The sequence below is a fragment of the Anser brachyrhynchus genome, assembly GCF_964034855.1.
Source record: "Anser brachyrhynchus genome assembly, chromosome: W".
NCBI classification, from domain to species: domain Eukaryota; kingdom Metazoa; phylum Chordata; class Aves; order Anseriformes; family Anatidae; genus Anser; species Anser brachyrhynchus.
The window spans coordinates 17401059-17427453 of record NC_137704.1 but is presented as its reverse complement, the minus strand read 5'-3'; the positions used below and the strand labels follow the sequence as shown (position 1 = coordinate 17427453).

The window sequence follows — 26395 nt, the reverse complement described above, 5'->3', positions numbered from 1 at the left end:
CATAGCAGTACAGTATTTGTGCTGAAGGAGTGCTAGCTGGTCTGGCTGGAGGAAGAAGAAAAAAAAAAAACCTCAAGCCCATGTCTATTTAGGATGTCTGTGATTTTTCTTTATTTAGTGCAAATGGGGGGTGCCTGCATAGCTGTACAGAGCAGCAGGATAGGCTGCGAAACGTTGACTGTTTCTTCGTGTGGGCACAGTGGGGTTTTGGAGGTCTGTGGAGCAGTGTGCTTTCTTTTACTGGAGATGTCTTCAGTCAAAGTAGGTAATTTGAATTTCTCTGGTGTCCTGGTATGGAACAGGCCATGGTACAAGCCCAGATAGAGCCAGTGGCAAGGCTTTGGCTTCCACCCTTTTTTTGTGCGATGCTTTTTTTTAATCTTTTGAGATGAAAGGTGTCCCAGAAATGTAAACCACTGATGAGCCATACTCCTTTTAATGCAAAATAATAATTGAAGCTATCACACAGTTCCATTCATCTCTCGAGGTCACAAAGCACTCCATAAATTGCACTTCAGTCTCTTGCATTCCAACTGTTGAGTGTACCGAGATACATCAGTGTGAGAGAATAGAAGAAATGCTATCTTTGGGGCTACTGCTTCTGTTATTCACAGGTTAATGTAAGCATTTCATATTTCCCTACACTGCCCCTTATCCCAGTCTCTGATCTGCATTGATCTAGGAGCTGAGTTCAGTCTGCAGCAGCTTGTGTCTTTATTTCTTCTGGTTAATACCAGCCAACGCAGAGGCCATCTTGCTCATCCCCCTGGCCAGGGCAAAGCTATTGACCTGGCCTTTGCTTACCAAGCAGCCTGAATGCTGTGGCGAGAGATGTGAGGCTTGATGAAATACTGGCTGTTTGTGCGTCGTACAGATGGGGTAGGGTTGGGTCATCTGCCACTGTGTCCTGCTGCAGTCTCACTGCCTCCCCGTCCTTTCCTGTGGCCAGAGGGAGTGTTTAAGAACAACACCTTGTCAGATGTGATGCTCATATTTCCCTTAGCAGGCTCAATTCCCTTCCTTCTGCTCCTAGCCAGCCAGTTTGAGTTTTCTCACACAGAGCAGAGTTTTCAGCTGCCACTGTCATGTTTCTCTTCTGTCAGCCGCACCTCCTTCCCAAGCAGCACATCCAGAGCAAGCCCAAGGGCAAGATGAGTGTTCTGGAAGGAGGGCCAAGTGTGCCTGAGCTCTGGTATGCCTTCGTGGGGACCTCTTGACTCGCAGCACCACACATGCACCAGCTCGCTGACTGCTCCTCTGCCCCCGTCCTTGTGTGGGAGGGATTTGGCCAAGGGGGGAATGGGAGCCCATAGGTTGGATGCTGTCCTGGTCCACACACAGCAGCATGATTGATCTTGTAATTTCTTTGGTAATCAAACTAACAGACAAACAGAACCCTTCCTTAGCACCGAGCCATCCGTATTTTTTCTGCTGCTTCTCTGAGTCTCCATCCTAAAGGCAGGGCAAAAAGTGAGGGGGTGAACAGGTGCTTTGGGTTCAGCTGGCCTCTGCAACTCCTGTTTGCTGGTGCCCAGCTGGCAGTGACATCCAAATTCAGAACAGGGCCACAGGGAGCCTAGGCAGTGTGACCTCCATTTGGGTGGCCCAGTCTGGCATCTTGGGTTATTTTAAAGCGGGTGGGGTAGAAGAGCCCACAGAGATAAATGCTCAGATCATGGCCTGGGTTCAAACTGCATACCACCTTCTGCCATCAGAGCAATTTGGAAATCAATTTGATGTCTGGCGGGGAGGTGACAAGGCTCTCGCAGGAGCGGAGTGACATGCTGGGTCCCTTTGGTGCTCATTAGTATTCAGGTGACAGCGCTCTGGGTAAGTCAGAGACTGGTGCTGCTTTTTCTGGGAAAGCCATTAAAAATAAATTAAAGGGGGGAAAAAATAAAATCAAGCATTACTGATAATTTCCTCTTGTTAAAGGTAACAGTAGTGCAGACGACAGCCCCAGTGCCAGTCTTGAACATGGCTGGCTCCTGGTTGGGTTCCCAAGACAGCAAAGCAGAGTGTACACCACAGAAGTGAAGTGATGATCAAATAAGAAAGCAAATGAGGCTCCCCCCTCATTTTTAACAAAGGCAGAAATGGGGCCAGTGGCAGAGTGGTTTAGCTGAGCAGTTAGAAAACTTGAGGTCAAAGCCTGACATGGCTATTGATGAATTTGAGGATGATGGAAGAAAAGTAGCGGACATTATGAGTGGGCTGCAGGGACTGAAACATGAAGCAAGATTAAAAGAACTTAAGTACCTGGAGGTACTGTGGCTGTGCAACAGCAAGGTGGGCTGTAATTACCCTGCAGACTGCTGAGAGAGAGAGAGGAGCAGAGGGGGGGCAAAACCGGGTGTAAGGCAGAGGAAAGGGGTGAAATTTGGGCTGTTTTCTCTAGATGCTGGGTTTGGCCAGATTATACAGTGCATCAAGTGCTAGTGCTTTGTTGTTGTTGTTCGTTTCTTCTTGTATTACTCTGTTTTATACCCTGCTGTTCCTGATAGACCCAGAGTTCTTTAATGAAGGGCTGGATTCTGCTCTCTGCACTGTTCTGTTGGTGGAGAATGGTCCTGTCTGAGGCACTCTCCAGTGCCTGCTACTCAGTGCTGTAATGCAGCATTGCTGGCATAGGGTTCAAAGCTCCCAGGAGCAAACCCTTTGAAAATCTGGTCTGCCCTCTGTATGTGGGGCTTACTGGGCAGGACGATAGTATGTTGTCGCTCATAGGAAAGCATCTCCACTGGGAATAGTCAGGTGTCAGGCTTGCTTTGTAGCTTGTCTTTCAGTGGCGTCACTGGCTCTTTCTGGATAAGTCTGCCTATTTTTGTGAAGAGTTGATGAGCTTCATGACTTCCTGTTGTCATACCTCCCCTTGAAACTAAAGCAGAAATGATGACCCAGGCAGCTGATGGACTGAAAGATGTAGATGCGCAGACCTACATGTATGTGATAAACCTTGCTTCTTTACAAAGCCAAACTCAAAGTGCATCCCTAAGCATTGCAGCTGCAATGTTGCCTTTGGGTCCAAGCATCCAAGCAGCATCTCCGTGAGTCTGCAAGCAGCCTGAGACAGTGGCAGAACGTGTGAGCTCTCCTACCTTTTACCGAATGCTTCGGGGAGTTCCTCAGCTCTGCCACTTCTCCTTGACTATCAAGACTCACATTTTCCTGTGGATATTTTCCATCACTGGTCTGGCAATGGGAATGAATTGGAAGCGAAGTCCCCCAAAGCTTGTTTGTATCATGCTTTTCCACATTTGCACTGGAGCCATACCATCTTTTAGTTTGGCTTCCAAGGAAACAAATCTGAGACCAGTCTGTTCCTCTGTCCACATAGCTCTCCCCAGTACTGCGCGATCGATGTGGTGGCTGAGGGTCAGACTTCATGGATGGGTAGCCAGGATTTGAAGCTCCTAGATTTCTTGAAAGTGTTTTGGTAGATAGACCCTACTAATGACTTCAGTGAAGAAATGCCTGCAGTGTTATTAGGCACCTGCAGATGTACCCCAGCACTTGGGAGAACCATCAACCAGCACACGAACATTATGGGACAGCAAAGAATCTATCCAGGAGCCAGAGATCCTCTGAAAAATAGCCTGTGTGAGTACCACTGCTCCCAGTTCAGCTGCCTTCACCACGTGGGGCTTGTGAGCTGCAGGTGTTCAGCGCTCTGAAAGCCTGTCCCTGGTTGCCACCCGACTGCAGAGGCTCTTTCCATGGGTGGATGCTTTGAGCAAATTAGTCCTAGGGGTGCCTGCAGTGTCTGTATAGCGAGACAGTTCTAGGATAAATCCTGGACCGAATTCAGAGCTGTCTGGCATATCCTATAGTCATTCAGATTCTGCAAAGCAGGGACAAAAAGCAGCCAGACTGATGTTTCACTGTGAGGCACTGAGGGATTGAACCTTTTGCATGTGTCTGATCCAGGCAGACATGAGTCTTGAATCAGATTTAAAAAAAAAAATCTTGTTAGTTCATTAGACATGACTAAAGGCTGTTTGGGTTAATGGAGAAGTTGAGCAAAGTGTAATTGTTCCTGCAGAAATAGCACATGGAGGAGCAATTGGAGGTGAGGTGTATAAGGTGTTACGGGTGTGCGTATAGCATTTAAGGGAGCAGATGTGCAATGCCATGCTGGCCTAAGAAGGAAGAACATGAAAATAAAGCTCATGAGCTTTTGTGCTCCAGGAGGGCTGCCGGTATCAGAGCAGGATTTTTTTTCCACCCGTTTACTTTATATCAATTGATTTCATGAGGTGCTGTATGCTCGCAGTGCTGCTACTGTGTGCTGGTCAGGGCTGTGTGCCCCTACACAGTGGGTGCAAGGGGCATCTACGCATCCCTGTGCAGGTCTGGGCTGTGCAACTGATTCATGGAAGAACTCTACAACTCAAAGCAAATGAGTTATAAAGTAGGTATGTGGTTTATTTCGGCGCCGGGCACATGCGGGATAGCTCCCAAAGGCATGTGTGCCCTAATGCAGCAACTTGCTTTGGTTATATGCAGTAAAAAGTTACATATGCATGAAGTTTCCCAATACGCCTATACATATGCATAACCTATCCCCACTTTGTATTAAAATTAGCTCCAAGAAGTCATTTCCATAAACTCCTCCCATCTGCGCTTGCGCAGTGCCTTCTGGTGGTGGTCGTCAGGGGGGCCGTGGGGATGAAGTCCGATAATTCCTCTTCATCATCACTAGTTGACCCCCCTGCCTTTGTACAGACTCAGCTGCTCCTTGGCTCTTGTCCAAACCACAAGGTCGGTCTCAGCTGGTTTTTGAGACAGGTTCTCCATTTTTGTCAGGAAACATCCTCTGTGAGGGGCCCCGAGACTCCTTGTTTCGGTTAATTTGCACAGTAGTAAGCAAAGACACTCAGCAACATCTATTTTAAAGCGATTAAGCAAGCCCCCATTCTTTCATTCCTGGCTTTAATAATAACAATTGTTTTATTTAGAAATCATTAATGTGATTAAGCAAGCCCTTAAGAAAGCATTAATGTGATTAAGCTTTACAACCTGCTCTGTGAAATGGCCTCCCAGCCTCTCCTCAGGCAACACCAAGCTAAATAACCTGGGGGACAGCCACATCTCCCTGTGGGCTGCAGGGGCAGCCTTTGGTCTTTGGGGCTCACTGTTGTGCACAGGGCCAAGTGGGGAGGACTTGGAGGGTGGGCAGCCGGCCGGGCATGCAGCGAAGCCTTGGAAAGGATGTTGCCTGGCTTCTGCATCCTCCTCCATACCCTTGCCATCCGGTTACATGGTAATGCAGCTTGTGTGTTTTGCCTCCCTGCCTGCCTCTCATTTAACCCCTGGCTGCCACCGCCGGCCTCCTTTCGGTGCTTGGGCTCGTTCACCCGGATCCCAGTAGCAGATGGTGTGTGGCAGCTATGCTGCCTCCTTACCTGTCTGGGAAAGGGGACAGGGTGGGAGGGAGACCAAAAGAAAAGCCAGAAGGCGTTAGAAACAAGCAGGGATTTTTGGTGTGACTGCTCAGATCCCGGCTCCTTTGTCAAGGTGGGAGGGAAGGCATGGGAAATTCCTGAGCCGCCATCGATGTGACACCATCTGTACCACAAACAAGGACTTTATTTTAGTAGAGTAAGTGTTAAATTGACACGAAGACATACTTGATGCAGCAGCAAACTGACCGTGAGATGGAATAAAAATTTTATGCATCATCTCTTTTCCTTTCTCCCTTTTACACCTAAAGCACACCTTGCTGCTGCCTGACCTGGAAGAGTCTGATCTTGGAAAACTATAGTAGAAAAATATTTCCTTTTCATTGTAGCAGTGAAGCTGGAATTTCTGAAAGGATGATGGTGCAAAGTGTGTAACTCCCACCCAGGTAAATAAAAACCAGGCACATTATTCTTTCCAGGGCTTGTTTGCAAAGCTCCTGGTACATGTGTCTGCTGTGGGGCTTGAGGCTTGTTTCAGGTAGCATGATGCTGAGACCAAACCCGAGGCAAACTGTCCCATACAGCTGCCTTCAGAGGCTCTGCCTCCCCAGAAATAGGCTTGGCCCTTTGTGGTGAGTGCTATCTGAGTGGTTTGGGTGCAGCAAGAGATGTGGAGGGCTGAGAAACCTTCCAGTCCCAGGCTGGGCTTAGGGTCTTCAGCAGGTGGATCCCAAACCATGCTGGGTCCCAGCCTGAGGTTTGCCAGGAGCAGGGTTTAGCTCTAGAGTGTAGTGTCACCCTTGATAATGCTGTGGAAAGTTACGTATAAAGAACAGGAGACCTTTTAAAGTGTTTTGAAGCCAGGCGGAGAAAGGGGAGGAATAAAATAAAAATAAGACTGTTTTGTCCCCCCAACCAGCACAGCAGCCTTCATGAAATTCTACAGAGGGCAGAGGGAGGGCAAGCGTGCACAGTCAGCAAAAATGAATCTGGATGGCTGTAACATAAATATCGAGGGGGCTGGAGGAAGCCGGAGCCATTGCACTGCTCTGTGCCATGCCAAGCATCGCAATTTAAGACTGTGGTGTCCTAGTTAGGAGAGCAGCCACCTGCATGTGTGCACATGCACATACGCATTCATTTTGGCAAAACATTTCCCCTGCCCGGGGAGCTCCAGGGTTGGGGAGGCTGGCTGGTGTTGGGGAGGGGGAGCAGTGCCTTTGCATGCCTTTTTTGGGAAACCTGGCTTTGGTCCCCTCTTGCTCCCCCCCACCCACCCCCCCCGCCCCAGGAAGCTGCAGGTGGTATTGAGGGGCTGCTGTTCCACTAGGGTTGGCTGTCCTGGCATCGGGGGGCGCTCGTCCCCCTGCCCTGCCCCACCCGTCCCCGTCTCCCGAGCTGCCCTGTCCCAGTTCCCTGCTGCCTGCAGCACTGTCCCTTTGCTGCCTTCTGTGTCCCCAGCTGCTGTTTATCGTTTATCCATCCCTGTCTTTTTCCCCCACCTACATGCCCAAACCCAGAGCTTGCTCTATTTCGGGAGCCACTGCAGATGCAGCAGTACTCTGGCTTTACCGTGGCTTGGACTTGGAGAAGGATGGCTATTTTTTCACTGCAGCCATCTGCTGCATAGAGATCATGGGTGTAAGCTGTGAAATTCAGAGCCAGATGTCCAGAGCCCAAAGCTCAGGGATGTTTGGATCGAGGGTTTTGGTCTCTGCCTTGAATTTCTGATTGAAGTCCTGGGGGCTCCCCTCCCAGGAAGCTGAGGCTCCGAAAGAGAAGGGTGCACAGTGCCAGAGGAGCACACGGACTGCCCGGGGCAATCTTTGCGTTAGGACAGTTCCTGTCGGGGGAGACACCATCCCTGTCTGGGCCGATGTTAGGATTCCCTTGTTCATGGAGAGTGCAGATGCAGCCCCAGGGGAATTATGTTCTGGCTCCAGCTTTACTTTGAGTGTTTGGGTACCATCAAATTTAAGGCTTAGAGTGAGGTTTGGGTAGATGGCGATGTGAACATGTACAGCCAAGGCTGTGTGGGCGGAAGGTGGATGGAGCAGAGACTCCTGTTGAGATTTCCACAACTGACTTTAGGTGAATGAGAGTTGGGTCCCCTCTTCTTAGCATGCTTTTGTTAGCGTAGCAACCACATAACCACCAAGTGATTATATGAAGGTGCTTTATTCAGCGCTGGAAGCCGGGGCAGGTGCCCAAATCTGGCTTCAAGTCCCGTTACTTCCCAGCCATTATTTATACATACAATATTGCGTCAGGTATACATATTCATTACAGGTTGCAACATCAGCCTCGCTTTTCATTCTAATTAGCTCCCCTCCCCTTTGCACATGCGTGGCGCACTCTGGTGGTCGTCCAGGTGGTCGTCCAGATGAAGTAAGGAGTCTTCCTCTCCGCTAAACTCTTTCACCTTTCTCACTCGACGCATGCTCCCTCCGCTCCTTGGTTCTGCTTCAACTCATTTCATCATCTCCAGGCCCTTATCCAAGGTCAGGTTGTACCTGTTCCCTCCCAGGGTTCCCCTTCAACGATTCCTTTAAATGTTCAATGTACTCCCTAGGTTTCCAGTATACATAGATTACTTGATAATGTAAGTACATTTAATAATATTTAATTATACCGTATGATCCATCACCTGAGAAACATTAATAGAACATCCATTCGATTCTCCCCAACACTAACATTTCCCCCCTTTGAAAATACTTCACTCATACCAAGAGCAAGTATTTTCATTACTATTAAAACATAATTATATACATCCTGTTTACCGGTAACATGCATATTCGGGTTCGGTTCAGGAGACTCATAAGGTTTTCCATACATGATTTCATAGGGACTTACTGACATCCCACTTCTTGGCTGGCTTTATTCTAATTCTTAGCAAAGCTATCGGTAAGGCCTGTGGCCACTGTATCTTAGCCTCCTGACAGATTTTGCTTAATTGTCCTTTTAAAGTTTGGTTCATCCTCTCTACTTGACCACTAGATTGAGGCCTCCATGGGGTATGTAAGTTCCAGGTAATTCCTAGTAACCTACTAACCTCCTTAACCACATTGGCAATGAAATGTGGTCCCCTGTCTGAAGAAATACCCAATGGTACACCAAATCTAGGGACTATTTCCCGTAGTAACCATTTTACCGTTTCTTTAGCTTGGTTGGTTCGACAGGGAAGGGCCTCTGGCCATCCTGAAAAAGTATCAACCCCTACCAATAGGTATTTATAACCTCTTGCTTTAGGCAGTTCCACGAAATCTATTTGCCAGTAATCTCCAGGCTCTATTCCAGCTCTAGTTCTCCCCATCTCAGCATGTTTCCTTGCTACCGGGTTATTCTTTAAGCAAAGCTCACATTTTGACATTACTGACTTTGCCATTGTTAACATGTGTACCGAGATGACACCTCGTTTCAAATAGGTCACCATTGCTTCTGCACCCCAGTGACATTCATTATGTTTTATTTGTAAGATTTCTCGCATTACTATAGGAGGCACTATAAGTTGTCCTGTCGCAGTCACATACCAGCCGTCAGGATTCTTCTGGGCCTTCATCAAATTTGCAAGTCTCTCATCTTCTGCTGAATACTTTGGGTTTTTAGGTAATTTAAAACAAGAGAGGCCTACCTTCGATGGAATTAGAGCCATTGCTTTCCATACTTCACGCGCAACCTTCCGGGCCGTCAAATCTGCCAATCTGTTACCTTCTGCAATCTCTGACGCCCCTCCTTGATGGGCTTTACAATGCATTATGGCCACCTGTTGGGGTTTCTGTACAGCTGTTATTAATTTCAATATTTCTTCCTGATATTTTATATTAGTCCCTTGTGAGGATAGCATTCCCCTTTCTTTCCATAATGCCCCATGTACGTGGACTACCCCGAATGCATATTTTGAATCTGTCCAAATATTCACATTCTTACCCTCGCTTAGTTCCAGGGCCCGCGTCAGGGCGACTATTTCTGCTCGTTGGGCTGAAGTCCCCGGAGGTAGGGAATTTGCCTCGATCACTACCTTTGATGTAGTTACTGCGTATCCTGCATAACGAGTCCCATTTTCCACGAAGCTGCTTCCATCTGTGAAAAGTTCCCAATCTGGTCTCTCCAGAGGCTGATCTTTTAAGTCTGTTCTGCTGGCATAGGTATGTTCGATGATCTCCACGCAATCATGACTGAGGTCTCCTTCCTCCGTAGTTGTTCCTAGAAACACTGCTGGGTTCAATAGGTTAGTAGTTCTTAAGATTCATTTGGCTGGGCGATAGCCAATGGCCCCCCTTTTGCCTGTATTAAAAGGACTGTGGCTGCCACGGCCCTTAAACACGAGGGCCATCCGGCGCTTACCGCATCCAATTGTTTAGAAAAATACCCCACAGGTCTTTTCCAGCTCCCAAGTCGCTGGGTCAGTACTCCTAATGCCAATCGTTGTCTCTCATGCACAAACAGCTGAAAGTCCTTTGATAAGTCCGGCAAGCCCAAGGCAGGCGCCTTTATCAGGGCGTTTTTTAATTTCTTAAAGGCCTCTTGTTGTGGCTTTCCCCAGGTAAATGTACAGGCCTTTTGGGTTTCATAGAGGGGCTTTGCTATGAGTCCATAGTCCATTACCCACAGTCTACACCACCCGGCCATACCTAGGAAAGCCCGTAGTTCGTGCAGATTTCGCGGCTCGGGGATTTCACAAATAGCTTGTATTCGGTTAACTCCCAATTTTCTTTGTCCTTGAGAAATTTCACATCCCAAATAAATTACTGTTGTGCACGCGATTTGTGCCTTTTGTTTAGAAACCTTGTACCCATTTAGTCCCAATTGATTCAAAATATCAATAGTTACCTGAATACATTCTGACTCTCCTTCGGTAGCTATTAATATATCGTCCGCATATTGTAGCAGCAAGTATCGGTCCTTTGGTACCTGAATCTGTTCTTGGTTAATCCAGTCTTCTATTTCTTTAGCTAGTTGACTGCCGAAGAGGGTCGGGCTATTCTTGAATCCTTGAGGCAACCTTGTCCAGGTTAGTTGCATCTTTCGTCCGTTCCGTGGATTTTCCCATTCAAAAGCAAAAAGCTTTCTACTTTCCTTGTCAATGGGTATGCAGAAGAAGGCGTCTTTTAAATCAATTACCGTAAACCACTTATATTTCTCTTTTACAGATGTTAACAATGTATAAGGATTAGCCACCACTGGGTGAATATCTTTTGTTATTTCGTTTATTGCCCTAAGGTCCTGCACTAGCCTGTATTCCCCATTAGGTTTCTTTACTGGGAAAATTGGGGTATTATATTCAGATTTGCATTCCTCCAGAATGTGGTAGCTAAGAAATTTATCTATAATCTTTACTATCCCTAGCCTAGCTTCTAGCTTCAACGGGTACTGTTTAATCCGTACCGGTCGGGCCCCTTCCTTAAGTTCAATTTTTACTGGCTGGGCTAGTTTTGATTTTCCAGGCTATTTCCAACAGCCTATCCAAATTTCTCAAATCTGCACCTTCTAACTTTTGCAATTTCTTCCTAATATCCTCTTGGGCTTGTCCCAAGAAAATGAGTGCTAATTGAGCTTTAGCTTGCTCAGTCTCTACGTCTAAATCTGTATATTTCTTAGCAGTTTCTTTCAATCTCTCTAAAAAGGCGGAAGGTGATTCCGCTTTTTCTTGCCTGACATTATACAATTTTGACCAATTTATGGTCCGGGGCATGGCATTCTGTACCCCGATTTGTACCCAATCTTGATATCTCTTCAGCCTCCTTATTCCATCCCCTGTGTTATAATCCCATTGGGGATCCTCGGTGGGGAAGTTTTGATCTAGATTTCCAAGCACTAATCCATTACGTATATCTTCTCGGGCTCTCTCTCTGGCTGCCCGTAATACCATGTCCTTTTCTGTTGAATCCATCAAAGTATCCAGGATCACCTGGAGATCATCCCAATCGGGATTTTGGGTTTTAATTATCATTTTCATTATCCTAGCTACTTTATCTGGGTTTTCCCTGTAGGTGCCGGCTGCTTGCTTCCATATCATTAAATCCCCAGCTGAAAAAGGCACCTTGACATATACCGGTCCTTCTGTCCCCACTCCTTGCCTGAGGGGAGCGATTATTTTCCCTCCCTCTTCATTTATAGTTTCCCCTGCCCTTCGCTGTTGCCGGGTCCTATGTGACACAGGGGAGGCTAAAGTCGGGGATTCTCCATTACTACTGCTATCTTCCTTTTCTTTTTCTCTCTGTCCTGGCTCTTCCGGCGGAGCCGACGGCGCAACTTCCAAGTCAATATTTCCATTATTCATTTCCCCATAATACTTATTATTCTCTATTGCCTGATGCTGTATACAGCGTCTCTCCTTAGTACATGCACAACAACGTTCCTCAGTTGAAACCTCAAGCACCATTATTCCACAAGCATGCTGCCATTCAGGCTTTCGGCGCAAATAAAAGAATAATTCCACATACGGCAGTTCATCATATTTTCCTTCCCGCTTACAAAATAGCATCAATTGTAAAATTGTATTATATTGCAATGTCCCATTCTCAGGCCAAGTTTCTTGGTCCTCTAGTTTATACTGTGGCCACCAAATGTTACAATAATCAATCAGCTTTCCTTTCCGCATTTCTTGACCAAAACCTCCCTCTTTCCAGTGTGCTAGCAAACACCCCAGCGGGGATGTCCGCGGGATAGGTACATCTTTTCCCAGAATTTCTTTAATCTTTTTCATTTTGAGCTTATGATACGGACCCAAAAGCTGCCGGAGCAGCAACACACTCTCCCGAAAGCTGCCGGAGCAGCAACACACTCTCTCAAAAGCTGCCGGAGCAGCAACACACTCTCTCGAAAGCTGCTGGAGCAGCAACACACTCTCCCGAAAGCTGCCGGAGCAGCAACACACTCTCCCAAAAGCTGCCGGAGCAGCAACACACTCTCCCAAAAGCTGCCGGAGCAGCAACACACTCTCCCGAAAGCTGCCGGAGCAGCAACACACTCTCCCAAAAGCTGCCGGAGCAGCAACACACTCTCTCGAAAGCTGCCGGAGCAGCAACACACTCTCCCGAAAGCTGCCGGAGCAGCAACACACTCTCCCAAAAGCTGCCGGAGCAGCAACACACTCTCCCAAAAGCTGCCGGAGCAGCAACACACTCTCCCGAAAGCTGCCGGAGCAGCAACACACTCTCCCGAAAGCTGCCGGAGCAGCAACACACTCTCCCAAAAGCTGCCGGAGCAGCAACACACTCTCTCGAAAGCTGCCGGAGCAGCAACAGCACACTTTCCGGAAGCTGCCGGAGCAGCAGCGTGCTTTCCCAAAAGCTGCCGGAGCAGCAGCGTGCTTTCCCAAAAGCTGCCGGAGCAGCAGCAGCACGCTTTTTACATACCAATAATACCAGGTGCTGACCCTTCAGCACAAACCAATACAATTACCAATGCCGAACCTGCAGAGCTTTCGCTCTGTCTAACGGACGGCGCCTAGGCTTACCCCGGGAGCTCCCTGCCCAACCGAGCGTGGCTTTCGCCGCGTCTGACCGGCAGGCTTTCCCAACCAAATCGGTACCGAATACCCAAAGTTGAAAGCACCTTTGCTTACCACTCCAGTGGTACGTCGTGAGCAGCGGAGGTCGGTCGTGGTCGACTGCTCCCCGAGAATCCCTCGGTGCCGGCTGGAGCGAAACCGAGACACGATCCGCCTCAGCAGTGCCCACGCTGTCCCATCTGGGTCGCCAAAATGTTAGCGTAGCAACCACATAACCACCAAGTGATTATATGAAGGTGCTTTATTCAGCGCTGGAAGCCGGGGCAGGTGCCCAAATCTGGCTTCAAGTCCCGTTACTTCCCAGCCATTATTTATACATACAATATTGCGTCAGGTATACATATTCATTACAGGTTGCAACATCAGCCTCGCTTTTCATTCTAATTAGCTCCCCTCCCCTTTGCACATGCGTGGCGCACTCTGGTGGTCGTCCAGGTGGTCGTCCAGATGAAGTAAGGAGTCTTCCTCTCCGCTAAACTCTTTCACCTTTCTCACTCGACGCATGCTCCCTCCGCTCCTTGGTTCTGCTTCAACTCATTTCATCATCTCCAGGCCCTTATCCAAGGTCAGGTTGTACCTGTTCCCTCCCAGGGTTCCCCTTCAACGATTCCTTTAAATGTTCAATGTACTCCCTAGGTTTCCAGTATACATAGATTACTTGATAATGTAAGTACATTTAATAATATTTAATTATACCGTATGATCCATCACCTGAGAAACATTAATAGAACATCCATTCGATTCTCCCCAACACTAACACTTTGAATCCCCAAACTTTCAGATTACACTGTTGCAGGGGAGCTCTGGGCACAGTTTTTTCCCTGCCCATGTTTATTTGCTGACACTTCTTTCATCTTTGTTATTACTGAAATATCCAGAAAGAACCATCTTAAGTAAGTAGAACCATCCTAAATTTTTCATCTGGCCTATGCTGATGCTCCTGGCAGAGTGGTAGCCATGTAGCCCAGCTGAACACACTGAATTGTTCCAGCTCTTAGCTGCTATCTGGAACCAGGTGGAGATATTAAGCTAGGATTTCCTAGAGCTGGGTTGTGGTGGCTTTGCTTCTGTATTCAGCTTGCATTCAGTGGCTTTGGCCATCAGGTATTCACATTCAGAATTCATAGAGCAGCAGCCCCCCCCCCCCCCCAAAAAAAAAACTGCTATCGTAATGCCCAGCATCTGTAAGGCAGGCTATATAACATGAGGGAAGTTTCTTGTAACAGAGTTAAAAGAAGTAACTGAAAGGGTAAAATGCAGGTAAAATGGAGGCCATTTGACGGTTCACTGTTTAAAGTGGAAGCCGTTTGACAATTCACTTCTACCTCTAAAATCTCATTTACTTCCCCCCAAAACCAAGTATAATTAAACAGTAAATCAAAGGAAATAATTAGCAGTAAATATTATCCTTCAGAAATGGAATTTCCATCCTGTTGAGGAAAATAATAAAAACATCTGAAAATATAAAAATAGCAACCTAAATGTAGAACCATAATAATGCCAAAAATTTTGAGGGACAGTTTGCTAAAATCGTAGAAGCCACCAATAAAATATTTGTAAATACACAAAAAGCAAGAAGTCAGCTAGGAAGTCTGTAGATGGCAGCTAGAAAGAGTACTGAATAAAGACGAGGCTTTTGCAGAAATGTATTAATTATTTGCATTACTGTAATAGCTTGGAAAGAGTCCCCCACCAGAACCCTTTTTTATGGAGAGCAAGAAAAACAAAGTGTCTTAAAGATGTATTTTAGTGGAAAAGATTCTAGAACAAACCAGTATAATGAAGAGATAACAAGAACCAAACTTAATTTACCCAAGAGCTTTAAGAAAATTCAAATTTGAATTTTCCAGCTGCCACTCTACTACATAAATACGCAAGGGAACAGGAGAATAAAGAGGCAAAGGCAGTACTGATTTTTTTTAAGCAGGACTGGTGGTGGGATCTGCAGCCCCTTACTTTTACTTCTGTACCGGGCATCTTTGTTGAATCTCAGGAGCTGAGTTCATGGACAGATGAGTAAATATGGTATACAGAGGAAGAGTCAACCTGAGTTTTACAGAGTGAAGTCATTCTTCATTAATCTATTCAAGTTCTTCAAAGAAGACAGGAATGGAGAGAAAAATGACCCACTCAATATCCTGTCCTTGAATTTCCCCCAACCTTTGGCAGTGTCCCTTGCCAAAGGCTCCTGAAGAAGTTAAGCTGTCATAGGACAGGATTTTCTTGTGGATTAATAGTAGTGTAAAAGACAGAAAACAGAGGAAAGGAGGAAATGCTCATTTTTCACCATGGCTACCAGGGGAATCCTGCAGGTATGCACGCTAGTACCTGAGCTGTTCAACAAATTCATAAATGATCTGGAAACGGGGGAACAGGGAGATGGCAATGTGTACTGACTTTACTGAGTTACTTCAGCACTTAAAACTACAGAGAGGTGTGGAAAGATCCAGTGATACTGCGTGACTGAGTGATGGAACAGCAAACAAAACTCAAGCATGTTGATTAAAGCAAAGCAATGCACTCGAGGAGGTAATCCCCAGCTACTCATGCACAGCGACAGGCTCTCAATAGACCAGTACTGCTTAAGAAAGAGATCTGAGTCACTGTGGATGCTTCTTTGAGATGTCAGCTCAAACCTCAGTTGCTGTTGGATAGGCAAATTGAACATTAGGAATTGTCAGGATGAAGGTTGAGGAGGAAAGGGAGAACATCAGACACATTGCCAAACTTTCTGGTGCAGCTGACTCTTGAGCAGTGTGCACCCAGGCTCAGGAGTGATGGAGGTAGGGAGAGCCGAAGGGTTTCTGGAGGAAAAGAGGTTAAATGGATGAGGCCACTTAAGGCTGGAAAAAACTTGTCCGAGGAGGCTTTATATAGACAGAAATATCAAAAACTGTGAATGGTGTGGAGAAGGGGAGCAGGGAATGGTTATTCATTCTCTTTCATAACACAGAAATGAATGGCTGCAAAATTAAATTATTTGACAGCACTTTTAAAGCAAACAAAAGGAAATAGTTTTTCATACAGTGTGTAATTAAATTGGGGGAGCTCATTGGCACAAAGTATTTTAGAGGCCAAAGATGCAGAAGGGTTCAAAAAGCAATTACGTGGTCTCGAGGCCCAGAGAGGGCTGCTAGCTTTAGGGTTCAGATCCAGCCTGGGAACATCTCGCACATGGATCGGGGAGGAGGCATCTCTGTGTACTCATACCTTTCTGTACATTTCTGCCTAGGTCACGCCAGCTGCTGTTAAAAACAAGAATTGGGACTGGATGGTCCCTTTCTGAATGTGTCTTCTCATCTGAATTGATGTGCTGTGGTCCTGTGTGGATCACCCACCTCTCACAGGGTTTCCTGCAGCTGGACTCAGTCCTTCAGGTGATCCCTTGTGGTCCCCATGTTCCCGTAGCCTGGCAAATGCCTCCTAAGGCTGTGCTCTGAGATCCATGGTGTGTACCCCTGTGGGGTTATCTTCCTTGTAATCATCTTGCCGAGTGGGAATTTGAGATAAAAGACAGATACTGAATTCTGTGTACACCCAGACAGGAATTCCTTAGGCGGTCCTACCAGTCATGCTTTTGTCTCTTACAGCTGTTTTGTCTCTTACAGCTATGTCCATTCTCCTGCTCAGCTTTTCATGCTCTCCACTGATCTGAGCTTGCTGCTCAGCTCCTCCTATTTTTCCTGTTGGAGAGCATAGCATCCATTGAGCTGGAGAAGGATGGTTTGGTCAGCATGTGCCAGTATGAGCCCTGAATAAAAATACTTTACCCAGTGAGGCTGCTTGCCCATCTCTGGTGTTCAGTGCCACACTGGACCTTGTTGTTCTGCAAGCTAGAGGCTGGCAAGAGGGGGTTGACCTTGGCGGAGGAAGGGATTTTTGAGGGCATTCACCATTGTTCTAGTGCTTTCATCTTTGTGTTACAAGAAAAAAAAGCACATAGCATTTTGCCAATGCGAATTTGCTATTGCATTCACTGGGAGCAGAATTAGCTCAACACGGGCTGTATTCGAAGCCCCTGCCAACCTCAAAAGATCTCATTCAGTATCCATTTTGTTTCAACAATTAGCAATACGAAAGAGCATCTGGCATGCAAATTATATGCTAGAACAAATGCCCAAGATGTCCTGTACTGGCAAGCAACAGTTCAAAACAAACAAAATATCTTTTTCAGTCAAAAGATCTGCTGCTGGGATGTCTCCATATGCCTGTATATTGATACAGTATGTTTTTATCTCATGATGTCCCTCCAGGGCTGGCTTGTGCAGCAAGAAGAGCTGCTCTGCCCCGTGCATCGGTAGTTGATTACCAACTTCTCATCACGTCCCGCATGGCTATCTAACATGCTGTCTCTTTTCTCTCATTTTAGTGAGGTGGCAGCCCGTAGCAGGGGAGAGAGAAAGAAGAAATATTTTCAATGTTTTCTTAAGGTACATAGAAAAAAATAGACTTTGGGGTCAATATTCACTGAAGCATCAATGAAAAAGCAGCTCTCTTGGCTAGATGGGGAGATTGGCTTTCACAGGAGATCACAGGCTTGGTTGATGCTTTCATAGTTTGTCTAAAGTGAGGTTGTACAAGTGGTGGCTTTTGAGCCAGCAGTGGTTGCCTGATGGACCATGTAGATCCTCATGGCAAGGGTCGTGGGTGGTCAGCCTGGGTGCTGAGGCTTCCCTGGGACACCTGGGTCCCCTCTGTTGCCTCCTACTCCTTGCCAATGGGCTCCCTTCCCTTTCCCTAAGCTATCCCAGCAGTGCTGGCACAAGCCTGGCCTCAGGCCCGACTGCAGCCATGTGAGTGGTGAAGTACAGATACTGATTTGCTGACTTTAGGGGCTGGCCGAGCCTCCTGCTGTCCCCCATGCTGGCACAAGAGACGGGAGGTCATGGCATGTTGGTGTGGAAGCCGGGGTGGGCAGCAGGGCTGGGCGGGGGGGCAGTGTGGCCTGGTCACCAGGATGTGGTGTGGCCTTGGGAGGCTGCAGCAGTCAGAGGTCAGCCCCTCTCTTCGCCATCCCTCTGCAGGTTTATTTGGGCTAGAAATCCTAGCAGATCGTGCCCTGTGCAGCTGGGCTCTGACCTCGCATCTGCCCAGGTTGCTCTGTTGGGGCAGGTAGAGATGGGAAGAATTCATAGCCATTGACAATGGCACTCAGCCCTCAGGGGCTTTTTAAATTTAAGTGTTGTGATAAATTAGCGGGTGTTTGTTCATTGTCTTTAAAAGGAATTCAGAGGATCTGCTGAGAAGATAAGGTTTTGCAATTTACGACCTTGTTAAGGGGGAAGACTAAGCAAGTAGATAGTGGGGAGGGGGTGTTGGATAAACATCCTTGGTAAAACAAAGACTCTGTGAAATACTGTTTCCCGCTTCACTACCCTCCCCCTTGAACACGAGCACAACGCATGATCATTGAAAGAAAAACAACGACCCCCAACAACGAACTGCGCAGCTTCAGAAGGTCCAACAAGTCCTGACAAGCCGAAACTTGGATGCTATAAAACGGCGACACTGAAAAGGGAAAGTTGTGTGCTGTGGTGGAGCGGAGACTCCCCAGCCGCCCAGCGCTGTTTTGCTTGTGCCTGCTTACTTAATTAATAAAATATTTCTGATAGACCAAGAAATTTGTATGGTCTCACTTATAACAAATTTGGTGCCGTGACTCGGATGAAGGCGGATTGACTGGGAATCCCTCTAGGGGAGGCGCCCCGCCGATTTCGGCGGCCCCGGGAACGGGAAATCCCGCTCGAGCCCTTCACCGACGAACCCAAAATTAGGCACAAGCAAATAAAACCGGTAACCCCAAGCAATCTTTGTGCACGAAGACCGAACGAAGACCCACGGGGTGGGTAAGTATAGGCCGGTGATCCGTTCGGTTGGGGTTGGTGATCCCGGAGTGCGTCTGTGTGAGACGTCCTATTGCGGACGAAGTGAGTGCGGACCCCTCAGTAGTGCGGTTCCCACATCCCGCGAGGGACTGGGCCACGACCAGGGGGAAGCGGCTCTGTGTGTGTGTGAAGGCACTCCGGAAGATGGGACAGAAGAAGAGTAAGCCTTCTGGTCCCATGGGTGGGGTAATGCCTAGTGCTAGGTTGCCCCCTATTCCCCCAGATAGTCCACTGGGGTTAATGATTAAGAATTGGAGTGATTCCCCTTTTAGGCGGGGAAAGGATAAAGTAAAAATGATTCATTATTGTGTTGAAGTTTGGGGAGGTAGGCAAATTATTGGCCCATATTCGGGTCGTTTGAAGACTGGGTTTGCCAAGCCTTAAACATTTATGTAAGTGCAAAGGAACCTTTTTGTTTAGAGGAGAGCGAATATGCAAGCCTTTGGATTGGCTCAGAGAATCGAGTTAATCTGTACCCTCTGTACCCTTTAAAAGAAAAAGGAGGGGCAAAATTACAAATTGTGGAGCAAGAGATAAAGTACCTGGGTCACCAGTTAAGTAAGGGGACTAAGAAGTTAGACCCAGGCAGAATCAGTGGAATATTGGCTTTAGCATCCCTGCGAACTAAAAAGCAGGTACGGCAACTGTTAGGGTTGACCGGATACTGTAGACAATGGATAGAAGATTATAGTGGAAAGGTTAAATTTTTATATAACAAGCTGAATAAGGATGGATTACTCAAATGGACAAAAGAAGATGAGGAACGACTGAACAAGTTAAAGGAGGAACTAGTACGCCCCCCCCCAGTGTTAAGCTTACCAGATTTAAGGAGGCTGTTTTTTTTTTTTTTTTTTGTGAACAGCGCAGAAGGCACAGCATACGGAGTGCTGGCCCAAGAATGGGCAGGGAGTAAAAAAAAAAAAAAAAAAAAAAAAACCAAAACTGTGGCCTATTTGTCTAAATTATTGGATCTGGTTAGCCGGGGTTGGCCAAACTGTTTGCAGGTAGTGGTAGCTGCTGCCTTGTTAGTGGAAGAAGCACAGAAGATCACTTTTGGGGGGGAAATCAAAGTAATATCTCTACACAATATATGCGGGGTACTGCAACAGAAGGCAGAGAAATGGATCACTGACGCCAGATTATTAAAATATGAAGGAATTTTGATTTCCTCTCCAAAATTAACCTTAGGAACAACCTCCCTACAGAACCCTGCTCAATTTCTTTATGGGGAACCAAATGAGTCCTTAGGACATGATTGCCTCCGAAATATAGAAGAGCAAACGAAATTGAGACCTGATCTAGAGGAAGTGGAATTACCCATTGGTGAACAGATATATGTGGATGGTTCCTCGAGAGTAGTCGAGGGAAAGCAAAAATCAGGATACGCGTTAGTAAACGAGAAAACATTTGAGATAGTGGAATCTGGACCTTTGAGCCCTAGCTGGTCTGCCCAAGCTTGCGAGCTATATGCCATATTGCAGGCCCTAAAATTGTTGAAAAATAAAAGCGGTACAATATATACAGATTCAAAATATGCTTATGGGGTAGTACATACATTTGGTAAAATATGGAAAGAAAGGGGGCTCATCAATTCACAAGGAAAGGGTTTAATACATCAGGAATTGATTACCCAGGTTTTACAAGCTATCAGAGAGCCCAAAGAAATTGCCGTAGTACATATAAAAGGGCATCAAAAAGGCCTCACCCCTCAGGTTAGGGGTAATAATCTAGCAGATCAGGAGGCAAAAAGGGCAGCATTAATGAGTATAAGAATTATAAGAACGAGGGAAGATTGCCCAGACTGTGGGAAATACTTAATACTTATACTTAATATATAGTAATTAATATAATAATTAATAATATAATAATATATAATAATGCTTAATATAATACTTAATACTGTGGGAAAGACTTAAAGGAATTTCCATATTATGATTGCTGGAGTGAATGGGGAGTGGATGGGATTGAATGCAATTGTTCAGAGGAAGAAAGCCCGCCTTATAAAAACTGCTACAAGTGCGGGCCGACTAACTCCCTGTGGTCGAATGGACCCATTCCCCTCCCCTTACTCTGTTTCACTAATACAGAAGAAGACAAGATGACACAAATGGGGGTTCAAAAAAAAAAAAAAAAAAAAAAAAACGATAAAGGGAAATGGGTACTGCCTGATGGACGGGAAGTGTTACCAAAATCAGTAGCTATGAGGGTGCTACGGAGATTTCATGAACAGACGCACTGGGGTACTCAGGCGTTGGTGGATCAATTTGCCACATATTATATGTGTATAGGGATTTATAATATAGCAAAGAGGATCGTAAATGATTGCATAACTTGTTGGAGGGTAAATGCTCAACACATGAGAAAAAGGGTCCCGGGAGGAGGACGAGAATTGGCACATCGACCTTTTGCAAAGATTCAATTAGATTTTACTGAACTTCCAAAAACGGGGCGATATAGATACTTATTAGTTATTGTAGACCACCTCACAAACTTTGTTGAAGCATTCCCTACGACAAGGGCCACAGCTCAAACCGTGGTAAAGATATTATTAGAAAGCATCATACCCAGATACGGGGTAATAGAAGGAATTGACTCTGATCGAGGCCCACACTTTGTGTCAAAGGTATCCCGAGACACGATGAAGGCTCTGGGAATTAAATGGGAATATCACACTCCCTGGCATCCTCAGAGTTCGGGAAAGGTAGAACGAATGAATGGTGAAATTAAAAGCAACTAACAAAGCTTATGATAGAGACTAAAACCTCCTGGATGAAATGTTTACCGCTTGCACTATTGAATATCTGGACATAGCCCCGAGCCGATGTCGGAATCTCACCTTTTGAAAGGCTGTATGGTATGCCTTATGATTTAGAGATGCCATCTGATCACCCCCAGGTACAGGATATCCAATTAAAACCTTATTTAATACAGCTTATGAACCAACGGAGGGAGTTGCAAGCGAAAGGCTTGGTGGCTAGATATAGCAATCCATAGGATACAACCTGGAGATAGGGTTCTAATTAAGACATGGAAAGAAACGTCTTTAACACCACGGTGGGGAGGCCCCTATGTTGTTTTACTTATCACAGAGACGGCTATCCGGACGGCTGAGAAGGGGTGAACGCATGCCAGTCGCGTGAAAGGACCGATCCAGAAAAGCAAATGGGAAGCGGTCGCAGGCCCTGATGACTTAAAGCTCACGTTGAAACGAACTCGATAAGTATGGTCTAACTGTCTATGTATCGTAAAAAAAAAAAAAGGAGGAAAGGGGACCCTGTTTGATCAGAAAAAGGTCGCGGTTACCTGAGAAACTCCCCTGAAGAACACTGCTGCTGCCAAGAAGAACTTGCACCTTGTAGTTCGCTGCAACCGAACTGACAAGCGAGGCAGAGAGTGAAACGGTGGGGAATTACGTGGCCAGGTAAAGAACTCTGGAAAATGGGCCCTAGCCATTTTTTTTGCGATACATAGTAATGGGTACGATTGTTTACACTGTTCCTGGGTCTGCGCACCCTCACAAACCTTTTAAATGGAGCCTGATTAGATGGGAAGATCACCATGTTGTTCAGCAGATAACTACTGCTGGGGGACTGATAGGGAAGGCATCATCTATATAAAGAAGGAAGAGACTGAGTCCCCAACGGGTGGGACCAAATCAGAAACTGTCGGGGAGTGTTTTGAGGATTCAGCCTACACAAGCTTTTAGAATGCTAACTCCTAATAGCCCTAAACCACTGGAGGTTGCTAATAAATCAGTAAACCCGGAGTATGGGATTAGAAATGAAGGGGTGACCGGGAATAACATATGGAGAATCATGAATGCTAGTTATCAGTTGTTGAATCAACCAAATCCAGACGTGCCTAGACCTTGCTGGTTATGTCTTGATATAAGGCCCTCATATTACGACGCCATTGGGGATCTGGGAGAAACCACCCGTTCAAACGAAACCGGTCCCCCACAATGCAATTGGGGAAGGGATGTAAGAATAACGTTAACGGAAGTAACTGGGAATGGCAGGTGCGTAGGCACGGTCCCTGGTGAGAAGTTCCATCTATGCAATATTACAGAAAATGTTACACAATTAGACAAAGAAAAATGGTTAATACCAGCAGATAACACCAGATGGGTATGTTCGTCTCTGGGGGTAACTCCATGCTTATCTTTAAAATTGTTCAACTCGTCTCATGATTTTTGTGTACAGGTAGTAATTATACCTAGGATTCTTTACCATTCTGAGGAGTATATGTACATCCAACATGCTATGGCAAAAAAAAAAACACTTAAGGAAGAGAGAGCCTATTACGGCTGTCACTTTAGCCACTCTGATGATTCTGGGGGCTGCAGGAGCCGGAACTGAAATTACCTCTCTGGTAAAACAAAGCCAAGAATTTACCTCTCTACGCATTGCTGTAGATGAGGATTTGGCCCGTATCGAGCAATCCATATCAGCTTTAGAGAAATCTGTACGACAAAATCGTAGGGGATTAGATCTGATTTTTCTACAACAAGGAGGATTGTGTGCAGCCCTACGAGAGGAGTGTTGCGTATATGCAGATCATACTGGAGTAGTAAGGGATACAATGACTAAATTGAGAGAAGGGCTAGAAAAACGAAAAATAGAAAATGAAGCCCACCAGAATTGGTATGAATCCTGGTTTAATTACTCACTTTGGCTCACTACACTGCTATCAACTATAGCAGGACCTTTGTTGCTGCTCATATTAACACTAACTTTTGTACCATGTATATTCAATCGAATAATCGCGATTGTAAAAAAACCGATTAGAGGCAGCTCACCTTATGCTTGTGCGTGCGAAATATGAATCTCTTGAACAGGAGGAGGATGACGCAGAAACTTTAATATTGAGCAAACAAGTGCTTCAAAAATTCATCAATGAACAAAATATGTTAGAAAAAGAAAAAGGAGGGATTGTGATAAATTAGCGGGTGTTTGTTCATTGTCTTTAAAAGGAATTCAGAGGATCTGCTGAGAAGATAAGGTTTTGCAATTTACGACCTTGTTAAGGGGGAAGACTAAGCAAGTAGATAGTGGGGAGGGGGTGTTGGATAAACATCCTTGGTAAAACAAAGACTCTGTGAAATACTGTTTCCCGCTTCACTACCCTCCCCCTTGAACACGAGCACAACGCATGATCATTGAAAGAAAAACAACGACCCCCAACAACGAACTGCGCAGCTTCAGAAGGTCCAACAAGTCCTGACAAGCCGAAACTTGGATGCTATAAAACGGCGACACTGAAAAGGGAAAGTTGTGTGCTGTGGTGGAGCGGAGACTCCCCAGCCGCCCAGCGCTGTTTTGCTTGTGCCTGCTTACTTAATTAATAAAATATTTCTGATAGACCAAGAAATTTGTATGGTCTCACTTATAACAAGTGTGATAACTACTTTTTTCTACTCTACAAACTATCCAGATCCTTCAAATTAATAGCTCAGGGTTGTGGGAAACTGCATTTACTTTGACTTGAGGTAGCATTAGCTGAGCTTGTTGGCATCTCTGATCCATCCTAAACCTTCTGGGCTCAGAGAATAAAAATAAACTGGTGATAATAACAGTCCCTGTGTTCCCAGTGAAAGACAGAACTGGGCAAACAGCAAGAGTTTGGGGTTTTGATCTTGTAGCTTTGATGTGATTCATTGGAAATAAATGTGCTACAACTTTAAGGATTTGCCTGCAGCTAAATGTAAGGGTGTGCTGGCTCCACCCTGCCGCTTTGTTAGGGATACAGGCATTTATTTTCTCTAGTAGGTTTTGTCTTTTTTTTTCCTAGCTTTTTTTTTTTGGTGAATCTCCATCATGACATAACCAGAGGTCTCACAGAGCAGCCTTTGAGCATGCAGCAGAGATACCTTACTAACATGTCGTTCTCCCCATGGCACGTGGAAGGGCTGGGACCTAAGAAGCTCCAGATCTCACCTCTCCTGTGAGTACTATGCACTCCTGGCTGGCAGGGAGGTGATGGCAGGGACCACGCTGGAGGGCTTGAGAGCAGGACTTGTCTTTACCTGCTGCTCAGGAGACCCCAGCCTGGCTACGTGCGTGCCGGCAGCAGGCATGCTAGGAGCAGCTGATCTTTGCCAGCTCAGGGATGAAGGTGGAGTGGGTGATTCCTATAGATTTTTCAAGTGAGAACTCTGTGCGTTGGTAAAACTCAGAGAGGAGGTGGCAGGGTGCGTTTTCAGTCAACGTTTAGTCAGTCTGAGTTTAGTCTCCAACTTTCTGCTTTTGAAAGAGAAGTTGGTTTCATCTTCATTTTCTATAATCATCTATTTATTTTATTAGCTTTTTCAAAAAACCTGCATTTCCCTTGTGCGTGTCCACCTGTTTTGTATAAGCTGCCGAAGGTCTGAACTTTTGCTCAGTTTGTGCAGAGTAGATTTCTTCCAACAAGCCAAAAGAAACTACAAGACTATATACTAAAAAGGGCAAAAAAAAACCACATGCTGTGCTATTTTGGTAGTAGCAAATTATGTGTTCCGCAAACTGTGTGTTCCATAAATTACCACTGGTTATGAACACAGTGTGTCTGTCTGTATAACAATGTCCTGCTTTCAGATCACCACTAATACATTTAAAGTTATGATAATACCCATTGAAATCCAAGCGTCTCCTCTTTTCTGAGATCTGACTTATTCCTACCAGCAAATGTCAGATGTAAGTAGAAGTTCTATGGCTGTATAATTCACACACTGTTAGACATCTTATTAGGAAGGACTTGGACTTCTTAAAAAATGACTTGACGTTGTTCTTTAAATACATAGAAACTATCAGTTCCCTAGACTTTCTTTTTCTCTTCTTTCACTTTTTTCCTGTTTTCTTTCCTCTTTTGTCCTTTTTTTTTGCTTTTTTTCCTTTTTTCTTTTTTTTTTGTTTTCCTCTTTCCTCAATCCTTTTTTCCTCTTTTCCCTTTTTTAGCTTTTTTTCTTATTTTCTTTTGTTCTTTCCAGTGAGGGGCAGGTTAAGCTGATTAAAAAGTATCACCTTTTTATTATTTTATATTAATTTTTATTTAATATCATGAAATTAAACAGTTTTAATTAAAAAGTATCTCAATATTTCCATTTTAGATATTATGAATTTAAATAATATGAATTACAGGGAGAAAAAATAATATTCTGTGATTTTATTAGCTTTATGAGCATCAGCTTTCAAATACCACTCTGAAAATATGGTGAGGAATGTGGTACTACATATACATTGAGAGGTGGTTTACCTGTAAGAATTTCCCCACCTATAGTGCTATGGGCACATTCAGCATGTGATACTTTACAAACTTTTTGCTAGCAATAATAAACAGTGCTGCTTTGGGAAGGTGATAAATGCCCAAATATCCCTGCACATATTCCTTCCCCTCTCGCACAGCTGCTTATGGAGGCAGGGCAGGCTCATGGCATTGACACTTTGCAAGCTGCTCTGCGCAGTCTAACAGCACTTTTCTGGTGCGTTTGAGCATCACAGGGGAACACCTGCCTGTGTGCCACCTCACAACCCAGCTGGGCTCTCCCTCCATCCACATCTTATCGCTAATTTCTGCTGCTGGGGGCAGCCAAGACCTCTGTGTGTGCGTGCATGGGA

At 45.6% G+C, this 26395-nt stretch overlaps 1 protein-coding gene across 5 annotated transcripts in view; it reads left to right on the top strand.

Annotated features, from left to right (window-relative positions):
- ZBTB7C (zinc finger and BTB domain containing 7C) overlaps positions 1 to 26395 on the top strand; it is a 216874-nt gene that overhangs the window by 61650 nt on the left and 128829 nt on the right. Inside the window, exon 1 of one of the 5 annotated variants that reach the window (XM_080572138.1) lies at positions 18411 to 24743. The exons of the other annotated variants lie outside the window; for them this stretch is intronic. The gene's annotated coding sequence lies outside the window, so the exon portion shown is untranslated. Of the gene's footprint in view, positions 1 to 18410; positions 24744 to 26395 lie in introns of those variants that run through there. 5 annotated transcript variants of the gene reach the window in all.